Raw genomic sequence first — 16,749 nt, forward strand, 5'->3', positions numbered from 1 at the left:
CCCAATACGAAAGGGCCATCCGCAGCCCTGTATCTGTCATATCTCAAAGGTGCAAATAGAAATAAATCGCCCTCGAGTAGCAGGGGCGAAATGTGGCACAAGGGTCCAGTTAAGACCTTCGACTTTCGCCAACGACCATACCACGCTGAATACATCGGTTCTCGTCCGATCACCGAAATTAAGCAGCGTCGGGCGCGGTTAGTACTTAGATGGGGGACCGCTTGGGAACACCGCGTGTTGTTGGCTTCGTCAACAACTTTTTGCCTTTTTCCGCTTTTTACTTGTATTTCTCTAGTTTATAACAATTTCTAAATATTATTTCGAAAAACATTTTCTTGCTTTGTTGCCATAAACTATAAAATATTCGTTGCCCTGAGGTCGCAATACATATTTTGGTTAAGAATCCAGCAAATCATTACTATCCCAATACGAAAGGGCCATCCGCAGCCCTGTATCTGTCATATCTCAAAGGTGCAAATAGAAATAAATCGCCCTCGAGTAGCAGGGGCGAAATGTGGCACAAGGGTCCAGTTAAGACCTTCGACTTTCGCCAACGACCATACCACGCTGAATACATCGGTTCTCGTCCGATCACCGAAATTAAGCAGCGTCGGGCGCGGTTAGTACTTAGATGGGGGACCGCTTGGGAACACCGCGTGTTGTTGGCTTCGTCAACAACTTTTTGCCTTTTTCCGCTTTTTACTTGTATTTCTCTAGTTTATAACAATTTCTAAATATTATTTCGAAAAACATTTTCTTGCTTTGTTGCCATAAACTATAAAATATTCGTTGCCCTGAGGTCGCAATACATATTTTGGTTAAGAATCCAGCAAATCATTACTATCCCAATACGAAAGGGCCATCCGCAGGCCTGTATCTGTCATATCTCAAAGGTGCAAATAGAAATAAATCGCCCTCGAGTAGCAGGGGCGAAATGTGGCACAAGGGTCCAGTTAAGACCTTCGACTTTCGCCAACGACCATACCACGCTGAATACATCGGTTCTCGTCCGATCACCGAAATTAAGCAGCGTCGGGCGCGGTTAGTACTTAGATGAGGGACCGCTTGGGAACACCGCGTGTTGTTGGCTTCGTCAACAACTTTTTGCCTTTTTCCGCTTTTTACTTGTATTTCTCTAGTTTATAACAATTTCTAAATATTATTTCGAAAAACATTTTCTTGCTTTGTTGCCATAAACTATAAAATATTCGTTGCCCTGAGGTCGCAATACATATTTTGGTTAAGAATCCAGCAAATCATTGCTATCCCAATACGAAAGGGCCATCCGCAGCCCTGTATCTGTCATATCTCAAAGGTGCAAATAGAAATAAATCGCCCTCGAGTAGCAGGGGCGAAATGTGGCACAAGGGTCCAGTTAAGACCTTCGACTTTCGCCAACGACCATACCACGCTGAATACATCGGTTCTCGTCCGATCACCGAAATTAAGCAGCGTCGGGCGCGGTTAGTACTTAGATGGGGGACCGCTTGGGAACACCGCGTGTTGTTGGCTTCGTCAACAACTTTTTGCCTTTTTCCGCTTTTTACTTGTATTTCTCTAGTTTATAACAATTTCTAAATATTATTTCGAAAAACATTTTCTTGCTTTGTTGCCATAAACTATAAAATATTCGTTGCCCTGAGGTCGCAATACATATTTTGGTTAAGAATCCAGCAAATCATTACTATCCCAATACGAAAGGGCCATCCGCAGCCCTGTATCTGTCATATCTCAAAGGTGCAAATAGAAATAAATCGCCCTCGAGTAGCAGGGGCGAAATGTGGCACAAGGGTCCAGTTAAGACCTTCGACTTTCGCCAACGACCATACCACGCTGAATACATCGGTTCTCGTCCGATCACCGAAATTAAGCAGCGTCGGGCGCGGTTAGTACTTAGATGGGGGACCGCTTGGGAACACCGCGTGTTGTTGGCTTCGTCAACAACTTTTTGCCTTTTTCCGCTTTTTACTTGTATTTCTCTAGTTTATAACAATTTCTAAATATTATTTCGAAAAACATTTTCTTGCTTTGTTGCCATAAACTATAAAATATTCGTTGCCCTGAGGTCGCAATACATATTTTGGTTAAGAATCCAGCAAATCATTGCTATCCCAATACGAAAGGGCCATCCGCAGCCCTGTATCTGTCATATCTCAAAGGTGCAAATAGAAATAAATCGCCCTCGAGTAGCAGGGGCGAAATGTGGCACAAGGGTCCAGTTAAGACCTTCGACTTTCGCCAACGACCATACCACGCTGAATACATCGGTTCTCGTCCGATCACCGAAATTAAGCAGCGTCGGGCGCGGTTAGTACTTAGATGGGGGACCGCTTGGGAACACCGCGTGTTGTTGGCTTCGTCAACAACTTTTTGCCTTTTTCCGCTTTTTACTTGTATTTCTCTAGTTTATAACAATTTCTAAATATTATTTCGAAAAACATTTTCTTGCTTTGTTGCCATAAACTATAAAATATTCGTTGCCCTGAGGTCGCAATACATATTTTGGTTAAGAATCCAGCAAATCATTACTATCCCAATACGAAAGGGCCATCCGCAGCCCTGTATCTGTCATATCTCAAAGGTGCAAATAGAAATAAATCGCCCTCGAGTAGCAGGGGCGAAATGTGGCACAAGGGTCCAGTTAAGACCTTCGACTTTCGCCAACGACCATACCACGCTGAATACATCGGTTCTCGTCCGATCACCGAAATTAAGCAGCGTCGGGCGCGGTTAGTACTTAGATGGGGGACCGCTTGGGAACACCGCGTGTTGTTGGCTTCGTCAACAACTTTTTGCCTTTTTCCGCTTTTTACTTGTATTTCTCTAGTTTATAACAATTTCTAAATATTATTTCGAAAAACATTTTCTTGCTTTGTTGCCATAAACTATAAAATATTCGTTGCCCTGAGGTCGCAATACATATTTTGGTTAAGAATCCAGCAAATCATTACTATCCCAATACGAAAGGGCCATCCGCAGCCCTGTATCTGTCATATCTCAAAGGTGCAAATAGAAATAAATCGCCCTCGAGTAGCAGGGGCGAAATGTGGCACAAGGGTCCAGTTAAGACCTTCGACTTTCGCCAACGACCATACCACGCTGAATACATCGGTTCTCGTCCGATCACCGAAATTAAGCAGCGTCGGGCGCGGTTAGTACTTAGATGGGGGACCGCTTGGGAACACCGCGTGTTGTTGGCTTCGTCAACAACTTTTTGCCTTTTTCCGCTTTTTACTTGTATTTCTCTAGTTTATAACAATTTCTAAATATTATTTCGAAAAACATTTTCTTGCTTTGTTGCCATAAACTATAAAATATTCGTTGCCCTGAGGTCGCAATACATATTTTGGTTAAGAATCCAGCAAATCATTACTATCCCAATACGAAAGGGCCATCCGCAGCCCTGTATCTGTCATATCTCAAAGGTGCAAATAGAAATAAATCGCCCTCGAGTAGCAGGGGCGAAATGTGGCACAAGGGTCCAGTTAAGACCTTCGACTTTCGCCAACGACCATACCACGCTGAATACATCGGTTCTCGTCCGATCACCGAAATTAAGCAGCGTCGGGCGCGGTTAGTACTTAGATGGGGGACCGCTTGGGAACACCGCGTGTTGTTGGCTTCGTCAACAACTTTTTGCCTTTTTCCGCTTTTTACTTGTATTTCTCTAGTTTATAACAATTTCTAAATATTATTTCGAAAAACATTTTCTTGCTTTGTTGCCATAAACTATAAAATATTCGTTGCCCTGAGGTCGCAATACATATTTTGGTTAAGAATCCAGCAAATCATTACTATCCCAATACGAAAGGGCCATCCGCAGCCCTGTATCTGTCATATCTCAAAGGTGCAAATAGAAATAAATCGCCCTCGAGTAGCAGGGGCGAAATGTGGCACAAGGGTCCAGTTAAGACCTTCGACTTTCGCCAACGACCATACCACGCTGAATACATCGGTTCTCGTCCGATCACCGAAATTAAGCAGCGTCGGGCGCGGTTAGTACTTAGATGGGGGACCGCTTGGGAACACCGCGTGTTGTTGGCTTCGTCAACAACTTTTTGCCTTTTTCCGCTTTTTACTTGTATTTCTCTAGTTTATAACAATTTCTAAATATTATTTCGAAAAACATTTTCTTGCTTTGTTGCCATAAACTATAAAATATTCGTTGCCCTGAGGTCGCAATACATATTTTGGTTAAGAATCCAGCAAATCATTGCTATCCCAATACGAAAGGGCCATCCGCAGCCCTGTATCTGTCATATCTCAAAGGTGCAAATAGAAATAAATCGCCCTCGAGTAGCAGGGGCGAAATGTGGCACAAGGGTCCAGTTAAGACCTTCGACTTTCGCCAACGACCATACCACGCTGAATACATCGGTTCTCGTCCGATCACCGAAATTAAGCAGCGTCGGGCGCGGTTAGTACTTAGATGGGGGACCGCTTGGGAACACCGCGTGTTGTTGGCTTCGTCAACAACTTTTTGCCTTTTTCCGCTTTTTACTTGTATTTCTCTAGTTTATAACAATTTCTAAATATTATTTCGAAAAACATTTTCTTGCTTTGTTGCCATAAACTATAAAATATTCGTTGCCCTGAGGTCGCAATACATATTTTGGTTAAGAATCCAGCAAATCATTACTATCCCAATACGAAAGGGCCATCCGCAGCCCTGTATCTGTCATATCTCAAAGGTGCAAATAGAAATAAATCGCCCTCGAGTAGCAGGGGCGAAATGTGGCACAAGGGTCCAGTTAAGACCTTCGACTTTCGCCAACGACCATACCACGCTGAATACATCGGTTCTCGTCCGATCACCGAAATTAAGCAGCGTCGGGCGCGGTTAGTACTTAGATGGGGGACCGCTTGGGAACACCGCGTGTTGTTGGCTTCGTCAACAACTTTTTGCCTTTTTCCGCTTTTTACTTGTATTTCTCTAGTTTATAACAATTTCTAAATATTATTTCGAAAAACATTTTCTTGCTTTGTTGCCATAAACTATAAAATATTCGTTGCCCTGAGGTCGCAATACATATTTTGGTTAAGAATCCAGCAAATCATTACTATCCCAATACGAAAGGGCCATCCGCAGGCCTGTATCTGTCATATCTCAAAGGTGCAAATAGAAATAAATCGCCCTCGAGTAGCAGGGGCGAAATGTGGCACAAGGGTCCAGTTAAGACCTTCGACTTTCGCCAACGACCATACCACGCTGAATACATCGGTTCTCGTCCGATCACCGAAATTAAGCAGCGTCGGGCGCGGTTAGTACTTAGATGGGGGACCGCTTGGGAACACCGCGTGTTGTTGGCTTCGTCAACAACTTTTTGCCTTTTTCCGCTTTTTACTTGTATTTCTCTAGTTTATAACAATTTCTAAATATTATTTCGAAAAACATTTTCTTGCTTTGTTGCCATAAACTATAAAATATTCGTTGCCCTGAGGTCGCAATACATATTTTGGTTAAGAATCCAGCAAATCATTACTATCCCAATACGAAAGGGCCATCCGCAGCCCTGTATCTGTCATATCTCAAAGGTGCAAATAGAAATAAATCGCCCTCGAGTAGCAGGGGCGAAATGTGGCACAAGGGTCCAGTTAAGACCTTCGACTTTCGCCAACGACCATACCACGCTGAATACATCGGTTCTCGTCCGATCACCGAAATTAAGCAGCGTCGGGCGCGGTTAGTACTTAGATGGGGGACCGCTTGGGAACACCGCGTGTTGTTGGCTTCGTCAACAACTTTTTGCCTTTTTCCGCTTTTTACTTGTATTTCTCTAGTTTATAACAATTTCTAAATATTATTTCGAAAAACATTTTCTTGCTTTGTTGCCATAAACTATAAAATATTCGTTGCCCTGAGGTCGCAATACATATTTTGGTTAAGAATCCAGCAAATCATTACTATCCCAATACGAAAGGGCCATCCGCAGCCCTGTATCTGTCATATCTCAAAGGTGCAAATAGAAATAAATCGCCCTCGAGTAGCAGGGGCGAAATGTGGCACAAGGGTCCAGTTAAGACCTTCGACTTTCGCCAACGACCATACCACGCTGAATACATCGGTTCTCGTCCGATCACCGAAATTAAGCAGCGTCGGGCGCGGTTAGTACTTAGATGGGGGACCGCTTGGGAACACCGCGTGTTGTTGGCTTCGTCAACAACTTTTTGCCTTTTTCCGCTTTTTACTTGTATTTCTCTAGTTTATAACAATTTCTAAATATTATTTCGAAAAACATTTTCTTGCTTTGTTGCCATAAACTATAAAATATTCGTTGCCCTGAGGTCGCAATACATATTTTGGTTAAGAATCCAGCAAATCATTACTATCCCAATACGAAAGGGCCATCCGCAGCCCTGTATCTGTCATATCTCAAAGGTGCAAATAGAAATAAATCGCCCTCGAGTAGCAGGGGCGAAATGTGGCACAAGGGTCCAGTTAAGACCTTCGACTTTCGCCAACGACCATACCACGCTGAATACATCGGTTCTCGTCCGATCACCGAAATTAAGCAGCGTCGGGCGCGGTTAGTACTTAGATGGGGGACCGCTTGGGAACACCGCGTGTTGTTGGCTTCGTCAACAACTTTTTGCCTTTTTCCGCTTTTTACTTGTATTTCTCTAGTTTATAACAATTTCTAAATATTATTTCGAAAAACATTTTCTTGCTTTGTTGCCATAAACTATAAAATATTCGTTGCCCTGAGGTCGCAATACATATTTTGGTTAAGAATCCAGCAAATCATTACTATCCCAATACGAAAGGGCCATCCGCAGCCCTGTATCTGTCATATCTCAAAGGTGCAAATAGAAATAAATCGCCCTCGAGTAGCAGGGGCGAAATGTGGCACAAGGGTCCAGTTAAGACCTTCGACTTTCGCCAACGACCATACCACGCTGAATACATCGGTTCTCGTCCGATCACCGAAATTAAGCAGCGTCGGGCGCGGTTAGTACTTAGATGGGGGACCGCTTGGGAACACCGCGTGTTGTTGGCTTCGTCAACAACTTTTTGCCTTTTTCCGCTTTTTACTTGTATTTCTCTAGTTTATAACAATTTCTAAATATTATTTCGAAAAACATTTTCTTGCTTTGTTGCCATAAACTATAAAATATTCGTTGCCCTGAGGTCGCAATACATATTTTGGTTAAGAATCCAGCAAATCATTACTATCCCAATACGAAAGGGCCATCCGCAGCCCTGTATCTGTCATATCTCAAAGGTGCAAATAGAAATAAATCGCCCTCGAGTAGCAGGGGCGAAATGTGGCACAAGGGTCCAGTTAAGACCTTCGACTTTCGCCAACGACCATACCACGCTGAATACATCGGTTCTCGTCCGATCACCGAAATTAAGCAGCGTCGGGCGCGGTTAGTACTTAGATGGGGGACCGCTTGGGAACACCGCGTGTTGTTGGCTTCGTCAACAACTTTTTGCCTTTTTCCGCTTTTTACTTGTATTTCTCTAGTTTATAACAATTTCTAAATATTATTTCGAAAAACATTTTCTTGCTTTGTTGCCATAAACTATAAAATATTCGTTGCCCTGAGGTCGCAATACATATTTTGGTTAAGAATCCAGCAAATCATTACTATCCCAATACGAAAGGGCCATCCGCAGGCCTGTATCTGTCATATCTCAAAGGTGCAAATAGAAATAAATCGCCCTCGAGTAGCAGGGGCGAAATGTGGCACAAGGGTCCAGTTAAGACCTTCGACTTTCGCCAACGACCATACCACGCTGAATACATCGGTTCTCGTCCGATCACCGAAATTAAGCAGCGTCGGGCGCGGTTAGTACTTAGATGGGGGACCGCTTGGGAACACCGCGTGTTGTTGGCTTCGTCAACAACTTTTTGCCTTTTTCCGCTTTTTACTTGTATTTCTCTAGTTTATAACAATTTCTAAATATTATTTCGAAAAACATTTTCTTGCTTTGTTGCCATAAACTATAAAATATTCGTTGCCCTGAGGTCGCAATACATATTTTGGTTAAGAATCCAGCAAATCATTGCTATCCCAATACGAAAGGGCCATCCGCAGCCCTGTATCTGTCATATCTCAAAGGTGCAAATAGAAATAAATCGCCCTCGAGTAGCAGGGGCGAAATGTGGCACAAGGGTCCAGTTAAGACCTTCGACTTTCGCCAACGACCATACCACGCTGAATACATCGGTTCTCGTCCGATCACCGAAATTAAGCAGCGTCGGGCGCGGTTAGTACTTAGATGAGGGACCGCTTGGGAACACCGCGTGTTGTTGGCTTCGTCAACAACTTTTTGCCTTTTTCCGCTTTTTACTTGTATTTCTCTAGTTTATAACAATTTCTAAATATTATTTCGAAAAACATTTTCTTGCTTTGTTGCCATAAACTATAAAATATTCGTTGCCCTGAGGTCGCAATACATATTTTGGTTAAGAATCCAGCAAATCATTACTATCCCAATACGAAAGGGCCATCCGCAGCCCTGTATCTGTCATATCTCAAAGGTGCAAATAGAAATAAATCGCCCTCGAGTAGCAGGGGCGAAATGTGGCACAAGGGTCCAGTTAAGACCTTCGACTTTCGCCAACGACCATACCACGCTGAATACATCGGTTCTCGTCCGATCACCGAAATTAAGCAGCGTCGGGCGCGGTTAGTACTTAGATGGGGGACCGCTTGGGAACACCGCGTGTTGTTGGCTTCGTCAACAACTTTTTGCCTTTTTCCGCTTTTTACTTGTATTTCTCTAGTTTATAACAATTTCTAAATATTATTTCGAAAAACATTTTCTTGCTTTGTTGCCATAAACTATAAAATATTCGTTGCCCTGAGGTCGCAATACATATTTTGGTTAAGAATCCAGCAAATCATTGCTATCCCAATACGAAAGGGCCATCCGCAGCCCTGTATCTGTCATATCTCAAAGGTGCAAATAGAAATAAATCGCCCTCGAGTAGCAGGGGCGAAATGTGGCACAAGGGTCCAGTTAAGACCTTCGACTTTCGCCAACGACCATACCACGCTGAATACATCGGTTCTCGTCCGATCACCGAAATTAAGCAGCGTCGGGCGCGGTTAGTACTTAGATGGGGGACCGCTTGGGAACACCGCGTGTTGTTGGCTTCGTCAACAACTTTTTGCCTTTTTCCGCTTTTTACTTGTATTTCTCTAGTTTATAACAATTTCTAAATATTATTTCGAAAAACATTTTCTTGCTTTGTTGCCATAAACTATAAAATATTCGTTGCCCTGAGGTCGCAATACATATTTTGGTTAAGAATCCAGCAAATCATTACTATCCCAATACGAAAGGGCCATCCGCAGCCCTGTATCTGTCATATCTCAAAGGTGCAAATAGAAATAAATCGCCCTCGAGTAGCAGGGGCGAAATGTGGCACAAGGGTCCAGTTAAGACCTTCGACTTTCGCCAACGACCATACCACGCTGAATACATCGGTTCTCGTCCGATCACCGAAATTAAGCAGCGTCGGGCGCGGTTAGTACTTAGATGGGGGACCGCTTGGGAACACCGCGTGTTGTTGGCTTCGTCAACAACATTTTGCCTTTTTCCGCTTTTTACTTGTATTTCTCTAGTTTATAACAATTTCTAAATATTATTTCGAAAAACATTTTCTTGCTTTGTTGCCATAAACTATAAAATATTCGTTGCCCTGAGGTCGCAATACATATTTTGGTTAAGAATCCAGCAAATCATTGCTATCCCAATACGAAAGGGCCATCCGCAGCCCTGTATCTGTCATATCTCAAAGGTGCAAATAGAAATAAATCGCCCTCGAGTAGCAGGGGCGAAATGTGGCACAAGGGTCCAGTTAAGACCTTCGACTTTCGCCAACGACCATACCACGCTGAATACATCGGTTCTCGTCCGATCACCGAAATTAAGCAGCGTCGGGCGCGGTTAGTACTTAGATGGGGGACCGCTTGGGAACACCGCGTGTTGTTGGCTTCGTCAACAACTTTTTGCCTTTTTCCGCTTTTTACTTGTATTTCTCTAGTTTATAACAATTTCTAAATATTATTTCGAAAAACATTTTCTTGCTTTGTTGCCATAAACTATAAAATATTCGTTGCCCTGAGGTCGCAATACATATTTTGGTTAAGAATCCAGCAAATCATTACTATCCCAATACGAAAGGGCCATCCGCAGGCCTGTATCTGTCATATCTCAAAGGTGCAAATAGAAATAAATCGCCCTCGAGTAGCAGGGGCGAAATGTGGCACAAGGGTCCAGTTAAGACCTTCGACTTTCGCCAACGACCATACCACGCTGAATACATCGGTTCTCGTCCGATCACCGAAATTAAGCAGCGTCGGGCGCGGTTAGTACTTAGATGGGGGACCGCTTGGGAACACCGCGTGTTGTTGGCTTCGTCAACAACTTTTTGCCTTTTTCCGCTTTTTACTTGTATTTCTCTAGTTTATAACAATTTCTAAATATTATTTCGAAAAACATTTTCTTGCTTTGTTGCCATAAACTATAAAATATTCGTTGCCCTGAGGTCGCAATACATATTTTGGTTAAGAATCCAGCAAATCATTGCTATCCCAATACGAAAGGGCCATCCGCAGCCCTGTATCTGTCATATCTCAAAGGTGCAAATAGAAATAAATCGCCCTCGAGTAGCAGGGGCGAAATGTGGCACAAGGGTCCAGTTAAGACCTTCGACTTTCGCCAACGACCATACCACGCTGAATACATCGGTTCTCGTCCGATCACCGAAATTAAGCAGCGTCGGGCGCGGTTAGTACTTAGATGGGGGACCGCTTGGGAACACCGCGTGTTGTTGGCTTCGTCAACAACTTTTTGCCTTTTTCCGCTTTTTACTTGTATTTCTCTAGTTTATAACAATTTCTAAATATTATTTCGAAAAACATTTTCTTGCTTTGTTGCCATAAACTATAAAATATTCGTTGCCCTGAGGTCGCAATACATATTTTGGTTAAGAATCCAGCAAATCATTACTATCCCAATACGAAAGGGCCATCCGCAGCCCTGTATCTGTCATATCTCAAAGGTGCAAATAGAAATAAATCGCCCTCGAGTAGCAGGGGCGAAATGTGGCACAAGGGTCCAGTTAAGACCTTCGACTTTCGCCAACGACCATACCACGCTGAATACATCGGTTCTCGTCCGATCACCGAAATTAAGCAGCGTCGGGCGCGGTTAGTACTTAGATGGGGGACCGCTTGGGAACACCGCGTGTTGTTGGCTTCGTCAACAACTTTTTGCCTTTTTCCGCTTTTTACTTGTATTTCTCTAGTTTATAACAATTTCTAAATATTATTTCGAAAAACATTTTCTTGCTTTGTTGCCATAAACTATAAAATATTCGTTGCCCTGAGGTCGCAATACATATTTTGGTTAAGAATCCAGCAAATCATTGCTATCCCAATACGAAAGGGCCATCCGCAGCCCTGTATCTGTCATATCTCAAAGGTGCAAATAGAAATAAATCGCCCTCGAGTAGCAGGGGCGAAATGTGGCACAAGGGTCCAGTTAAGACCTTCGACTTTCGCCAACGACCATACCACGCTGAATACATCGGTTCTCGTCCGATCACCGAAATTAAGCAGCGTCGGGCGCGGTTAGTACTTAGATGGGGGACCGCTTGGGAACACCGCGTGTTGTTGGCTTCGTCAACAACTTTTTGCCTTTTTCCGCTTTTTACTTGTATTTCTCTAGTTTATAACAATTTCTAAATATTATTTCGAAAAACATTTTCTTGCTTTGTTGCCATAAACTATAAAATATTCGTTGCCCTGAGGTCGCAATACATATTTTGGTTAAGAATCCAGCAAATCATTACTATCCCAATACGAAAGGGCCATCCGCAGCCCTGTATCTGTCATATCTCAAAGGTGCAAATAGAAATAAATCGCCCTCGAGTAGCAGGGGCGAAATGTGGCACAAGGGTCCAGTTAAGACCTTCGACTTTCGCCAACGACCATACCACGCTGAATACATCGGTTCTCGTCCGATCACCGAAATTAAGCAGCGTCGGGCGCGGTTAGTACTTAGATGGGGGACCGCTTGGGAACACCGCGTGTTGTTGGCTTCGTCAACAACTTTTTGCCTTTTTCCGCTTTTTACTTGTATTTCTCTAGTTTATAACAATTTCTAAATATTATTTCGAAAAACATTTTCTTGCTTTGTTGCCATAAACTATAAAATATTCGTTGCCCTGAGGTCGCAATACATATTTTGGTTAAGAATCCAGCAAATCATTGCTATCCCAATACGAAAGGGCCATCCGCAGCCCTGTATCTGTCATATCTCAAAGGTGCAAATAGAAATAAATCGCCCTCGAGTAGCAGGGGCGAAATGTGGCACAAGGGTCCAGTTAAGACCTTCGACTTTCGCCAACGACCATACCACGCTGAATACATCGGTTCTCGTCCGATCACCGAAATTAAGCAGCGTCGGGCGCGGTTAGTACTTAGATGGGGGACCGCTTGGGAACACCGCGTGTTGTTGGCTTCGTCAACAACTTTTTGCCTTTTTCCGCTTTTTACTTGTATTTCTCTAGTTTATAACAATTTCTAAATATTATTTTGAAAAACATTTTCTTGCTTTGTTGCCATAAACTATAAAATATTCGTTGCCCTGAGGTCGCAATACATATTTTGGTTAAGAATCCAGCAAATCATTACTATCCCAATACGAAAGGGCCATCCGCAGGCCTGTATCTGTCATATCTCAAAGGTGCAAATAGAAATAAATCGCCCTCGAGTAGCAGGGGCGAAATGTGGCACAAGGGTCCAGTTAAGACCTTCGACTTTCGCCAACGACCATACCACGCTGAATACATCGGTTCTCGTCCGATCACCGAAATTAAGCAGCGTCGGGCGCGGTTAGTACTTAGATGGGGGACCGCTTGGGAACACCGCGTGTTGTTGGCTTCGTCAACAACTTTTTGCCTTTTTCCGCTTTTTACTTGTATTTCTCTAGTTTATAACAATTTCTAAATATTATTTCGAAAAACATTTTCTTGCTTTGTTGCCATAAACTATAAAATATTCGTTGCCCTGAGGTCGCAATACATATTTTGGTTAAGAATCCAGCAAATCATTGCTATCCCAATACGAAAGGGCCATCCGCAGCCCTGTATCTGTCATATCTCAAAGGTGCAAATAGAAATAAATCGCCCTCGAGTAGCAGGGGCGAAATGTGGCACAAGGGTCCAGTTAAGACCTTCGACTTTCGCCAACGACCATACCACGCTGAATACATCGGTTCTCGTCCGATCACCGAAATTAAGCAGCGTCGGGCGCGGTTAGTACTTAGATGGGGGACCGCTTGGGAACACCGCGTGTTGTTGGCTTCGTCAACAACTTTTTGCCTTTTTCCGCTTTTTACTTGTATTTCTCTAGTTTATAACAATTTCTAAATATTATTTCGAAAAACATTTTCTTGCTTTGTTGCCATAAACTATAAAATATTCGTTGCCCTGAGGTCGCAATACATATTTTGGTTAAGAATCCAGCAAATCATTGCTATCCCAATACGAAAGGGCCATCCGCAGCCCTGTATCTGTCATATCTCAAAGGTGCAAATAGAAATAAATCGCCCTCGAGTAGCAGGGGCGAAATGTGGCACAAGGGTCCAGTTAAGACCTTCGACTTTCGCCAACGACCATACCACGCTGAATACATCGGTTCTCGTCCGATCACCGAAATTAAGCAGCGTCGGGCGCGGTTAGTACTTAGATGGGGGACCGCTTGGGAACACCGCGTGTTGTTGGCTTCGTCAACAACTTTTTGCCTTTTTCCGCTTTTTACTTGTATTTCTCTAGTTTATAACAATTTCTAAATATTATTTCGAAAAACATTTTCTTGCTTTGTTGCCATAAACTATAAAATATTCGTTGCCCTGAGGTCGCAATACATATTTTGGTTAAGAATCCAGCAAATCATTACTATCCCAATACGAAAGGGCCATCCGCAGCCCTGTATCTGTCATATCTCAAAGGTGCAAATAGAAATAAATCGCCCTCGAGTAGCAGGGGCGAAATGTGGCACAAGGGTCCAGTTAAGACCTTCGACTTTCGCCAACGACCATACCACGCTGAATACATCGGTTCTCGTCCGATCACCGAAATTAAGCAGCGTCGGGCGCGGTTAGTACTTAGATGGGGGACCGCTTGGGAACACCGCGTGTTGTTGGCTTCGTCAACAACTTTTTGCCTTTTTCCGCTTTTTACTTGTATTTCTCTAGTTTATAACAATTTCTAAATATTATTTCGAAAAACATTTTCTTGCTTTGTTGCCATAAACTATAAAATATTCGTTGCCCTGAGGTCGCAATACATATTTTGGTTAAGAATCCAGCAAATCATTGCTATCCCAATACGAAAGGGCCATCCGCAGCCCTGTATCTGTCATATCTCAAAGGTGCAAATAGAAATAAATCGCCCTCGAGTAGCAGGGGCGAAATGTGGCACAAGGGTCCAGTTAAGACCTTCGACTTTCGCCAACGACCATACCACGCTGAATACATCGGTTCTCGTCCGATCACCGAAATTAAGCAGCGTCGGGCGCGGTTAGTACTTAGATGGGGGACCGCTTGGGAACACCGCGTGTTGTTGGCTTCGTCAACAACTTTTTGCCTTTTTCCGCTTTTTACTTGTATTTCTCTAGTTTATAACAATTTCTAAATATTATTTCGAAAAACATTTTCTTGCTTTGTTGCCATAAACTATAAAATATTCGTTGCCCTGAGGTCGCAATACATATTTTGGTTAAGAATCCAGCAAATCATTACTATCCCAATACGAAAGGGCCATCCGCAGCCCTGTATCTGTCATATCTCAAAGGTGCAAATAGAAATAAATCGCCCTCGAGTAGCAGGGGCGAAATGTGGCACAAGGGTCCAGTTAAGACCTTCGACTTTCGCCAACGACCATACCACGCTGAATACATCGGTTCTCGTCCGATCACCGAAATTAAGCAGCGTCGGGCGCGGTTAGTACTTAGATGGGGGACCGCTTGGGAACACCGCGTGTTGTTGGCTTCGTCAACAACTTTTTGCCTTTTTCCGCTTTTTACTTGTATTTCTCTAGTTTATAACAATTTCTAAATATTATTTCGAAAAACATTTTCTTGCTTTGTTGCCATAAACTATAAAATATTCGTTGCCCTGAGGTCGCAATACATATTTTGGTTAAGAATCCAGCAAATCATTGCTATCCCAATACGAAAGGGCCATCCGCAGCCCTGTATCTGTCATATCTCAAAGGTGCAAATAGAAATAAATCGCCCTCGAGTAGCAGGGGCGAAATGTGGCACAAGGGTCCAGTTAAGACCTTCGACTTTCGCCAACGACCATACCACGCTGAATACATCGGTTCTCGTCCGATCACCGAAATTAAGCAGCGTCGGGCGCGGTTAGTACTTAGATGGGGGACCGCTTGGGAACACCGCGTGTTGTTGGCTTCGTCAACAACTTTTTGCCTTTTTCCGCTTTTTACTTGTATTTCTCTAGTTTATAACAATTTCTAAATATTATTTTGAAAAACATTTTCTTGCTTTGTTGCCATAAACTATAAAATATTCGTTGCCCTGAGGTCGCAATACATATTTTGGTTAAGAATCCAGCAAATCATTACTATCCCAATACGAAAGGGCCATCCGCAGGCCTGTATCTGTCATATCTCAAAGGTGCAAATAGAAATAAATCGCCCTCGAGTAGCAGGGGCGAAATGTGGCACAAGGGTCCAGTTAAGACCTTCGACTTTCGCCAACGACCATACCACGCTGAATACATCGGTTCTCGTCCGATCACCGAAATTAAGCAGCGTCGGGCGCGGTTAGTACTTAGATGGGGGACCGCTTGGGAACACCGCGTGTTGTTGGCTTCGTCAACAACTTTTTGCCTTTTTCCGCTTTTTACTTGTATTTCTCTAGTTTATAACAATTTCTAAATATTATTTCGAAAAACATTTTCTTGCTTTGTTGCCATAAACTATAAAATATTCGTTGCCCTGAGGTCGCAATACATATTTTGGTTAAGAATCCAGCAAATCATTGCTATCCCAATACGAAAGGGCCATCCGCAGCCCTGTATCTGTCATATCTCAAAGGTGCAAATAGAAATAAATCGCCCTCGAGTAGCAGGGGCGAAATGTGGCACAAGGGTCCAGTTAAGACCTTCGACTTTCGCCAACGACCATACCACGCTGAATACATCGGTTCTCGTCCGATCACCGAAATTAAGCAGCGTCGGGCGCGGTTAGTACTTAGATGGGGGACCGCTTGGGAACACCGCGTGTTGTTGGCTTCGTCAACAACTTTTTGCCTTTTTCCGCTTTTTACTTGTATTTCTCTAGTTTATAACAATTTCTAAATATTATTTTGAAAAACATTTTCTTGCTTTGTTGCCATAAACTATAAAATATTCGTTGCCCTGAGGTCGCAATACATATTTTGGTTAAGAATCCAGCAAATCATTACTATCCCAATACGAAAGGGCCATCCGCAGCCCTGTATCTGTCATATCTCAAAGGTGCAAATAGAAATAAATCGCCCTCGAGTAGCAGGGGCGAAATGTGGCACAAGGGTCCAGTTAAGACCTTCGACTTTCGCCAACGACCATACCACGCTGAATACATCGGTTCTCGTCCGATCACCGAAATTAAGCAGCGTCGGGCGCGGTTAGTACTTAGATGGGGGACCGCTTGGGAACACCGCGTGTTGTTGGCTTCGTCAACAACTTTTTGCCTTTTTCCGCTTTTTACTTGTATTTCT

General features: G+C 43.3%; 1 protein-coding gene and 40 non-coding genes across 42 annotated transcripts in view; all 41 read left to right on the plus strand.

Moving 5' to 3' along the window:
- The window catches only part of LOC110185035 (uncharacterized), a 55,309-nt gene that overhangs the window by 2,899 nt on the left and 35,661 nt on the right, over positions 1-16,749 (plus strand). The window lies entirely within an intron of this gene.
- Positions 128-246, plus strand: LOC147643737 (5S ribosomal RNA). The gene has a single exon (XR_015271614.1). It is a non-coding gene; the product is annotated as a 5S ribosomal RNA (ribosomal RNA).
- Positions 550-668, plus strand: LOC147643738 (5S ribosomal RNA). Its single transcript, XR_015271625.1, has one exon. It is a non-coding gene; the product is annotated as a 5S ribosomal RNA (ribosomal RNA).
- Positions 972-1,090, plus strand: LOC147643739 (5S ribosomal RNA). The gene has a single exon (XR_015271582.1). It is a non-coding gene; the product is annotated as a 5S ribosomal RNA (ribosomal RNA).
- LOC147643740 (5S ribosomal RNA) lies at positions 1,394-1,512 on the plus strand. The gene has a single exon (XR_015271636.1). It is a non-coding gene; the product is annotated as a 5S ribosomal RNA (ribosomal RNA).
- On the plus strand, positions 1,816-1,934 carry LOC147643741 (5S ribosomal RNA). The gene has a single exon (XR_015271647.1). It is a non-coding gene; the product is annotated as a 5S ribosomal RNA (ribosomal RNA).
- LOC147643742 (5S ribosomal RNA) lies at positions 2,238-2,356 on the plus strand. The gene has a single exon (XR_015271548.1). It is a non-coding gene; the product is annotated as a 5S ribosomal RNA (ribosomal RNA).
- Positions 2,660-2,778, plus strand: LOC147643743 (5S ribosomal RNA). The gene has a single exon (XR_015271559.1). It is a non-coding gene; the product is annotated as a 5S ribosomal RNA (ribosomal RNA).
- Positions 3,082-3,200, plus strand: LOC147643744 (5S ribosomal RNA). Its single transcript, XR_015271570.1, has one exon. It is a non-coding gene; the product is annotated as a 5S ribosomal RNA (ribosomal RNA).
- On the plus strand, positions 3,504-3,622 carry LOC147643745 (5S ribosomal RNA). The gene has a single exon (XR_015271581.1). It is a non-coding gene; the product is annotated as a 5S ribosomal RNA (ribosomal RNA).
- On the plus strand, positions 3,926-4,044 carry LOC147643746 (5S ribosomal RNA). The gene has a single exon (XR_015271592.1). It is a non-coding gene; the product is annotated as a 5S ribosomal RNA (ribosomal RNA).
- Positions 4,348-4,466, plus strand: LOC147643747 (5S ribosomal RNA). The gene has a single exon (XR_015271603.1). It is a non-coding gene; the product is annotated as a 5S ribosomal RNA (ribosomal RNA).
- Positions 4,770-4,888, plus strand: LOC147643748 (5S ribosomal RNA). The gene has a single exon (XR_015271610.1). It is a non-coding gene; the product is annotated as a 5S ribosomal RNA (ribosomal RNA).
- Positions 5,192-5,310, plus strand: LOC147643749 (5S ribosomal RNA). The gene has a single exon (XR_015271611.1). It is a non-coding gene; the product is annotated as a 5S ribosomal RNA (ribosomal RNA).
- On the plus strand, positions 5,614-5,732 carry LOC147643750 (5S ribosomal RNA). The gene has a single exon (XR_015271612.1). It is a non-coding gene; the product is annotated as a 5S ribosomal RNA (ribosomal RNA).
- On the plus strand, positions 6,036-6,154 carry LOC147643751 (5S ribosomal RNA). The gene has a single exon (XR_015271613.1). It is a non-coding gene; the product is annotated as a 5S ribosomal RNA (ribosomal RNA).
- On the plus strand, positions 6,458-6,576 carry LOC147643752 (5S ribosomal RNA). Its single transcript, XR_015271615.1, has one exon. It is a non-coding gene; the product is annotated as a 5S ribosomal RNA (ribosomal RNA).
- Positions 6,880-6,998, plus strand: LOC147643753 (5S ribosomal RNA). Its single transcript, XR_015271616.1, has one exon. It is a non-coding gene; the product is annotated as a 5S ribosomal RNA (ribosomal RNA).
- LOC147643754 (5S ribosomal RNA) lies at positions 7,302-7,420 on the plus strand. The gene has a single exon (XR_015271617.1). It is a non-coding gene; the product is annotated as a 5S ribosomal RNA (ribosomal RNA).
- On the plus strand, positions 7,724-7,842 carry LOC147643755 (5S ribosomal RNA). Its single transcript, XR_015271618.1, has one exon. It is a non-coding gene; the product is annotated as a 5S ribosomal RNA (ribosomal RNA).
- On the plus strand, positions 8,146-8,264 carry LOC147643756 (5S ribosomal RNA). Its single transcript, XR_015271583.1, has one exon. It is a non-coding gene; the product is annotated as a 5S ribosomal RNA (ribosomal RNA).
- LOC147643757 (5S ribosomal RNA) lies at positions 8,568-8,686 on the plus strand. The gene has a single exon (XR_015271619.1). It is a non-coding gene; the product is annotated as a 5S ribosomal RNA (ribosomal RNA).
- LOC147643758 (5S ribosomal RNA) lies at positions 8,990-9,108 on the plus strand. Its single transcript, XR_015271620.1, has one exon. It is a non-coding gene; the product is annotated as a 5S ribosomal RNA (ribosomal RNA).
- LOC147643759 (5S ribosomal RNA) lies at positions 9,412-9,530 on the plus strand. Its single transcript, XR_015271621.1, has one exon. It is a non-coding gene; the product is annotated as a 5S ribosomal RNA (ribosomal RNA).
- On the plus strand, positions 9,834-9,952 carry LOC147643760 (5S ribosomal RNA). The gene has a single exon (XR_015271622.1). It is a non-coding gene; the product is annotated as a 5S ribosomal RNA (ribosomal RNA).
- LOC147643761 (5S ribosomal RNA) lies at positions 10,256-10,374 on the plus strand. The gene has a single exon (XR_015271623.1). It is a non-coding gene; the product is annotated as a 5S ribosomal RNA (ribosomal RNA).
- LOC147643762 (5S ribosomal RNA) lies at positions 10,678-10,796 on the plus strand. Its single transcript, XR_015271624.1, has one exon. It is a non-coding gene; the product is annotated as a 5S ribosomal RNA (ribosomal RNA).
- Positions 11,100-11,218, plus strand: LOC147643763 (5S ribosomal RNA). The gene has a single exon (XR_015271626.1). It is a non-coding gene; the product is annotated as a 5S ribosomal RNA (ribosomal RNA).
- Positions 11,522-11,640, plus strand: LOC147643764 (5S ribosomal RNA). The gene has a single exon (XR_015271627.1). It is a non-coding gene; the product is annotated as a 5S ribosomal RNA (ribosomal RNA).
- Positions 11,944-12,062, plus strand: LOC147643765 (5S ribosomal RNA). Its single transcript, XR_015271628.1, has one exon. It is a non-coding gene; the product is annotated as a 5S ribosomal RNA (ribosomal RNA).
- LOC147643766 (5S ribosomal RNA) lies at positions 12,366-12,484 on the plus strand. Its single transcript, XR_015271629.1, has one exon. It is a non-coding gene; the product is annotated as a 5S ribosomal RNA (ribosomal RNA).
- LOC147643767 (5S ribosomal RNA) lies at positions 12,788-12,906 on the plus strand. Its single transcript, XR_015271630.1, has one exon. It is a non-coding gene; the product is annotated as a 5S ribosomal RNA (ribosomal RNA).
- LOC147643768 (5S ribosomal RNA) lies at positions 13,210-13,328 on the plus strand. The gene has a single exon (XR_015271631.1). It is a non-coding gene; the product is annotated as a 5S ribosomal RNA (ribosomal RNA).
- LOC147643769 (5S ribosomal RNA) lies at positions 13,632-13,750 on the plus strand. Its single transcript, XR_015271632.1, has one exon. It is a non-coding gene; the product is annotated as a 5S ribosomal RNA (ribosomal RNA).
- LOC147643770 (5S ribosomal RNA) lies at positions 14,054-14,172 on the plus strand. Its single transcript, XR_015271633.1, has one exon. It is a non-coding gene; the product is annotated as a 5S ribosomal RNA (ribosomal RNA).
- Positions 14,476-14,594, plus strand: LOC147643771 (5S ribosomal RNA). Its single transcript, XR_015271634.1, has one exon. It is a non-coding gene; the product is annotated as a 5S ribosomal RNA (ribosomal RNA).
- LOC147643772 (5S ribosomal RNA) lies at positions 14,898-15,016 on the plus strand. Its single transcript, XR_015271635.1, has one exon. It is a non-coding gene; the product is annotated as a 5S ribosomal RNA (ribosomal RNA).
- LOC147643773 (5S ribosomal RNA) lies at positions 15,320-15,438 on the plus strand. The gene has a single exon (XR_015271637.1). It is a non-coding gene; the product is annotated as a 5S ribosomal RNA (ribosomal RNA).
- Positions 15,742-15,860, plus strand: LOC147643774 (5S ribosomal RNA). Its single transcript, XR_015271638.1, has one exon. It is a non-coding gene; the product is annotated as a 5S ribosomal RNA (ribosomal RNA).
- On the plus strand, positions 16,164-16,282 carry LOC147643775 (5S ribosomal RNA). The gene has a single exon (XR_015271639.1). It is a non-coding gene; the product is annotated as a 5S ribosomal RNA (ribosomal RNA).
- On the plus strand, positions 16,586-16,704 carry LOC147643776 (5S ribosomal RNA). Its single transcript, XR_015271640.1, has one exon. It is a non-coding gene; the product is annotated as a 5S ribosomal RNA (ribosomal RNA).

This window comes from Drosophila serrata, unplaced genomic scaffold (genome assembly GCF_035046125.1).
Source record: "Drosophila serrata isolate PLE 108 unplaced genomic scaffold, ASM3504612v1 contig_245, whole genome shotgun sequence".
Lineage (NCBI taxonomy): Eukaryota > Metazoa > Arthropoda > Insecta > Diptera > Drosophilidae > Drosophila > Drosophila serrata.